The sequence below is a fragment of the Rattus rattus genome, chromosome 1, assembly GCF_011064425.1.
Source record: "Rattus rattus isolate New Zealand chromosome 1, Rrattus_CSIRO_v1, whole genome shotgun sequence".
NCBI lineage: Eukaryota > Metazoa > Chordata > Mammalia > Rodentia > Muridae > Rattus > Rattus rattus.
Window position 1 is genome coordinate 148,318,118 of NC_046154.1, and position 7,106 is coordinate 148,325,223.

Below are 7,106 nucleotides of genomic sequence, written 5' to 3' on the forward strand. Positions count from 1 at the left end.
CCTAACTGAGAGACACAAAGCAGAATCTTAGAAGACTGAAAATTCATTGTTTACTGATTGCACAGTGCTATAGACACATTTTAATGAGTATGGAGTAATTATACACAACAATGGATGTCATTATGTCATACATGACATAATATACTTCAGTCATATTCACCCTGCTTCCTTTCTTGCTCTACCCCTAGTCCTGCTGACCCATCCTTCCCAACGAGCTCCCCTACTTTCACATCTCACTTTTTGATTTTAAAGCTCAATGAGTTTCAATGTGGTTGTTTACGTGAGCATTGGCAATTTATGTCTCTCTCTTCTAATCAACCATTGACTGACTGTAAATCTTTAGTGGGTCTGGGCCTCTCCACTCTCTCTCCTCCCTCCGTGACATTGCTGATGGTCTCAGTTTCCTGTAGATAGTTGTGAGTTCAAGAATACATCAGCCACATAACTCCTGAAAGTGAACATTCCACCTCACCCACTACCCCGCCCCCACCTGCCGCTCTTCCATTCCTTCTGACCCTTCTTTCAGGCTGGTCCCTGAGCCTTGGAGGGGTGACACTGATGTCCCATTACAGCTGGGTACTCAACAGCCATTCATTCTCAGTACTTGACCGGTTATCTGTCTTGGCAGTCACCAGCGAGCACTGCATAAAGAAGCTCCTCTGAGGAAAGCTGATTGCATCGACGAACTATCAACATGGGCATTTGGAAGGTGACTGACTGATGGACACAGCACATCTACAGACTGAGATAGCAGTTGCAGCTTCCTTAGGGGCTACCATGTGCCCCAGCTGCAGGCTTGTAACTGGGCTTCCAAAACCAGCTGTGTAATCCCTCTTGTGGAACACGGATCAAATCTTCTTGATATAATATGTCTTTAGTATCTCTGAGAAGTAGTTTTGACTCAGATTTTTCCATTAATTTGGTCACTTTACATCTCAATCACAGTCCCCCTTTCCTCCCATTCTTCCCCCACAAGCCCCTCCCCTTTGCCCTTTCTTCTCTGAGGAGAAGGCTCCTGTTTACCAACCCACCGTGGCACATTAACTCACTGCAGGACTAGGCACATCTCTCTCACTAAGGCCAGACAAGGCAGCCCAGTTAGGGGAACACAATCCACAGGCCAGCAACAGAGTCAGGGGGAGCCCCTGCTCCAGTTATTGAGGGACCCCCATGAAGACTAAGATGTCCATCTGCTTACATATGTGCAGGGGTGTGGGGGGGTTAGGACTAGGTCCAGTCCATGTATGCTCTTTGGTTGGTGTTCCGTGTCTGAGAACCCCCATGGGTCCAGGTTAGTTGACTCTGTTGGTCTTCCTATGGAGTCCCTGTCCCCTCCAGGTCCTTCAATTCTTTCTCTACTCTTCCACTAGACTCCCCACGCTCTGTCTAATGTTTGGCTGTGGGTGTCTGCATCTGTTTTGGTCAGCTGCTGGGTGGAGCCTCTCAGAGCACAGTTGTGCTAGGTTCTTATCTGCAAGCATGAAGTATCACCAATATTGCCAGACTATCAGAGTATCACCAATATTGCCAGACTATCAGAGTATCACCAATATTGCCAGACTATCAGAGTATCACCAATATTGCCAGACTATCAGAGTATCACCAATATTGCCAGACTATCAGAGTATCACCAATATTGCCAGACTATCAGAGTATCACCAATATTGCCAGGCTATCAGAGTATCACCAATATTGCCAGACTATCAGAGTATCACCAATATTGCCAGGATTAGTTCTTTCCCATGGGATGGGTCTCAGGTCGGGTAAGTCATTGGTTGACCGTTCCTTCAGTTTGCACTCCATCTTCGTCTGTGCACCTCTTGTATGGAGGACAAATTTTGAGTTGAAGGCTTTGTGGATGGGTTGCTATTCTTATTTCTTCACTGGGAGTCCTGTCTGGCTACAGGAGGTGGCCACTTCAGCCTCCACATCACCACTGCTAGGAGTCTCAGTGCTTTAAAAGTAAATAGCACTGGATAAGAACTACCTACTTTTTAAATTCTCTCTCCTCTCCTCTTCCTCTCCTCTTCCTCTTCCTATCCTTTTCCTCTTCCTCTTCTTTCCCTTCCCCTTCTCTTCCTCTTCCTCTCCTCCCCCCCCACCCCGTTACAGTACAGATGCGTGTGTGAGCCACAGTACAACTTCGATGGTCAAACCCTGCCTTTCAGCTTGTTTATTGCTCTGTGTGCCAAGATGACTGTCTTGAGAGCTCCTGGAGGTTTCTCTGTTGCCTCAGTCTTCCGTCTCATAGACGTCTCGAGCACCCCATCATTACAGTTGCAGGCTTCTGAAGACTGATTCTAGGGCTCTGAACTCGGGCCTTCCTGCTCATTGGACAAGGGTGTTACTGGGAAGGGAAGCAATTGCCCCTCTCGGAGGAGCTGGGGACTCTGTAGTTTACCTTGGGCACACAATTCTAACATGTTTGCCATTAGACCTGAATCTTGTCTGTCTGCCTCTCTCTCTCTCTCTCTCTCTCTCTCTCTCTCTCTCTCTCTCTCTCTCTCTCTTTCCTCATATATAGAATTTTGGATTGATATGGTATCTTTTACCTTTAAAAGCACTTATTTCATTATTAAGTAGTAATTCCATTCACTGGTGATCATTCAAGTCATTATTCCTCTCTGTGTAATATGTTGTTACTTTCTGGTAGTTTGTTCTGTACTAGTTTGACCAATGAGTGTGGTTTCTTCCTTACATTGATCTCAGCTTGCACTTCTTCTAGAAAATGCACATTTTTTGCTTTCACCAAGTTAGGGAGCATCTGACTATTGTTCACATCCTTTTTCTGCTCCTGAACTAAGGCTGTTCACAGCTACACCAGCCGCATTAGTCATGTTCTCCACTCCTGCCTCCGTACAGCTGGTCCCAGTGTGTCGTCATTGATGTACATTCTTATGCGGCTTCTCAATCTCTGGTCTACTGGACCATTGAACAACATCTGAAGCCTAGTTTTCCCAATTAATTTTTTTGTTCCTCACAATAGAATTATCTAAATGTGTTAATTTATTTTTCTTCCTTAAATTTTCCATTGTTTGTTCCACTAATCAAAAATTCATGTATTATATTATTAGGTTCTAGAATTTTCATGGTTTTCACCATAAACTTATTTTTTTATATCCTTGATTGTGGTTAAAATAAGTCCTTTATAGTTTTTTATTCTTCTATTCAGCTCATTCTGGGAATGAGCTTTATTTGTATCTTTTCTTGTGAATGGGACAAATTTTTATGTTTCCTTGTATATGCACACTAATATTTAATTGTCTTGACTTTACAAATAACCTCTTTCAATGTCTCTTTTTTATTTTAAAAATTGTAATTATATTTATTTGCTTCATGTGTGCATGTGTGTCTGGGGTCCGAGGATAGCTTGTAGGGGTGGGTTCTCTCCTTCCATCAGGTGGGCCCTGGGGATTGAACTTAGGCAGTCAGGCTTGGAGGCAAGCCTCCTTACCTGCTGAGCCATCTTGGCTGCCCCAGACTCCCGGCTCTCTTGATTCTGTGTGTTTCCTCACAGTGGTTTACTTTCCTTTTGACAGGAAATTTGAATTAAAATCCTTGAATTCTAGTGTTTTTCTTTAGGTGGTTGGCTTGGAGCATGTTCTTCACGTACGTGATTCAGAATCAGCCACGGACCAAGCACGGTTAGCGCAATGGAGCAATTTCTCCTCACTGCTGGTGCTGTTTCAATTCCCAGATCCCCTCTCCTTCTTGAGTAGTTTCAGTCACAGCACATTTTGTCACCTGGGCCCTAAAGCCACCGAGGCTGTAGATTTTCTACAAGTTTATTTTTTATATAAAGATTTCTACTTGTGCTTTTAATTTTTATTTGTGTGTGTTTTGTGTGTGCATGATGTATGTGTGTGTGTTTTGTGTGTGCATGATGTGTGTGTGTTTTGTGCGTGCATGATGTGTGTGTGTGTTTTGTGTGTGCATGATGTGTGTGTGTGTGTTTTGTGTGTGCATGATGTGTGTGTGTGTGTGTGTGCGCTTGTCAGTGTATGTGTCTGCATATTTGTGTGGACGACAGAGCTCTCTTCTGGGCATCTTCCTTGACCACATTCCAGGCTCTCTCACTGAGCTGAGCTCACTAATCTGAGCAGTCCGTGTGGCCAGTGAGCATTATGGACTTGCCTGTCTCTGCTCCCCCAGCCACATTTGCAAGGCTCCAGGAGTGCACACTTAGCTCCCAGCTCTATCTGGGGTCTCTGTGCTGTTTCTTGTTTTGAAAGTCAACGTCTTCCTGTTGGTTTTGCTTGTCATTCAAGTGCTTTGAGGTATTTCTTATTTGTGAGAGTTGTAAAGTAGCCACAATTGCATTTTTATTCATTTTAGCATTTTCTGAAACAGTTGCTAATCTCATTATAATATTACCTTAAATATCTCATTTAGACTGTTCTTAGTTAACCACGAATTCTCTTATGTCCACATATCTAACCCTCATATGGCGACAGAACACTGAATAGCCTAACAGAACAAGGGCATTTAGGATGCAGTCCTCTTTCAGAGTCAGCTGCTTGGAAAGCCAGGAACCAAGACTGCAGGACTGGGACCACTGGTCAAAATGATTCAGAGTACCATCAGTTCGAGGCTTTCAATAACGAGCAAACACACACCACTCTCCTCTGTCCCTTAAGAATCAATCCAAAATGAGATTGCAAGTCACCTGCACAGGAAAATCACCTCCTGGAAGTTATTTGTTGTAGAAACAAGAAATAGTGTAAACTTACCTAAAACGTGGGTTACCATAATGCTGTCTCTCTGACCGTTGGCCACCTCAGCCCTAGGAAGAGTGGCCCGTGCAGTGGTCCTGTTGCCCAGGCTAACCATTTTCCTGGAGACCATCTGGCTTTACTTTGTACTTAAGCACTTCCTGTCTTCCTGTGCGCTGGTCTGTGTGCCCTAAGGAGAGGGCTGGGGGAGGTCCTAGAGTGTAGGCAATCCTGCTGGGATTCAGCTCTTTCACCTCAAGTCCGGTTGCTTCCTGTGGGGCTACCCAGTTTTTATCTGGTTAGGGTTACTGTGAGAAGCCTAGAGCCGACGCTGTTATACACGCTTTGAACTGATCAAGTTGCTTATTTGATCATAATATACTTTATCAATGTCTGCCCAAGTGATTTTTAGCCTTGGCATAAGCTAGAGCTGAACAATACAATTCGTCGTTTATTTAAATAAGTAGCTAGATCCTAGTTAGATGCTTTGCCTAGTTTGCCCACTCTAAAGGTGAATTTTTAATACCTAATAAATTTATTTTTATCTGTTTATCTTGTTTCCTGTGTGTTTCGCTTATGGCTTCTAGCACCTTAAATTTATTTTAAGATGTTAAAATACTAGGTTTTAAGCCTTTTCTTGGTAACCCTTCATATATAAAGGGCTTTTTGAAGTTCAGGAAGTAGAGGCTAAAGAGATGACTCATCCGGTTGGAAATGCCTGCCACCCGGGATGTCCTAGGACCCATGTGGTGGAGAAAAGAGAGAACCAAAGCCTGAAAGTTAGTCTCATGCCCCCGTGCATGCCTCCCAACACACACACACATGCACACACACACGCACACACACGAGCACACAAAAGAGAATAATGAACGATGCTCTTACTAAAGGACATCCACATGTGCCTAAATCTTCATGTTGATTGTAAATATGGATGCGTTCCTCTTAGAACGATGCCTTACAAGCTTTAGCTGGTATCAGATCACTCGGACAGCCACTAAAGAAGACCGATAAATGTCACCTCCAGAGACCAACGTGAGGCTTGAACTTGGAGCTCTAAAGTCCTCAGGCGCTGTTGATGCTAGAGAACCACCCCTTCAAGTTCTAAAAGACAGCTGTCAAGCACTGCCTCCATAGTAACCACTAGAGGGCGACAGAATCACAGAGAAATCGGACGCACTGCTTTACTTTCCTTTTTTTCCCCCTCCTGATAACTTGTTACTTCCACAAGCCATGAGACTATAAAACTACGCAAGTTGCTTTCCCCATGTAGTGTAGAGCAGAGTTTGTGTTTGTGACTCAGTGGGAATAGCATGTCTCTCAGTCTGGTCAATGCCTATTAAATGCCTGTAATACAGTCAGACACGAACCTTTCTGGATAACATCTGTGCACCTATTTAGTAGTCTTTAAGGGTTAATAGAAACTATTTGATATTTCCAGATATACTCCATTTTGATATTAGATCTATTTTATTAAGAGGAAAATTAGATATGTGTTGTGTGGTATGTATTGCTTTCATTTTGTGAATAAAAGCTGAAATGTGTTTTAAAAATATTGACTTTTTTGTCTAAGGAACCAAGTATACAGAGGTTAAATGTCACAGAATATAGTGAGCTCACTCACAATTCCTTTATACCTTGCATAGCAGAGAGGAGGAAAGACACGGAAAGATGTCTGTCAGAATGTCCAATGTTCATTTTGTCTGGTCTGGGGTAGAAACTATCTTATTGACGCTGTTACTCTTTTAAAATCCTCTTTTGGTAGATAACGGTAAACACTTGTGCTGGGTTATATTGGCTATCAACTTGACTTCTAGTGTCATCTAGGGGACAAATGTCTGGGCATACATGAAGGAGATCTGGGGGACAGGTGGACATATATGCAGGGGCAGTCATCCAGGGACGAGTGTCTGGGCATAGATGCAGGAGCTCCTCTATATTTGATTGACCCGGGTGGGAAGACTCTCTCTATTTGCTGGACAGAATTAAAAGGATAAAGCAAACTGACTCTCAGTGCTCACTGATCTCTGCTTCCTGACTGTGGGTGCGAGTGAGCACTGCCACCCAGCCTTCTGTGTCAGGACAAAGCACTGTCACCCAGCCTTCTGTGTCAGGACGGAGCACTGCCACCCGGCCTTCTGTGTCAGGACGGAGCACTGTCACCCAGCCTTCTGTGTCAGGACGGAGCACTGCCACCCAGCCTTCTGTGTCAGGACGGAGCACTGCCACCCGGCCTTCTGTGTCAGGACGGAGCACTGCCACCCAGCCTTCTGTGTCAGGACAGAGCACTGCCACCTGGCCTTCTGTGTCAGGACGGACTGTGCTCTTGGGAGTTGTAGGTCAAGATAAACCCTTCCCTTTTGTCACGAGATTTGTTGTAGTATGAAACAAGTAACT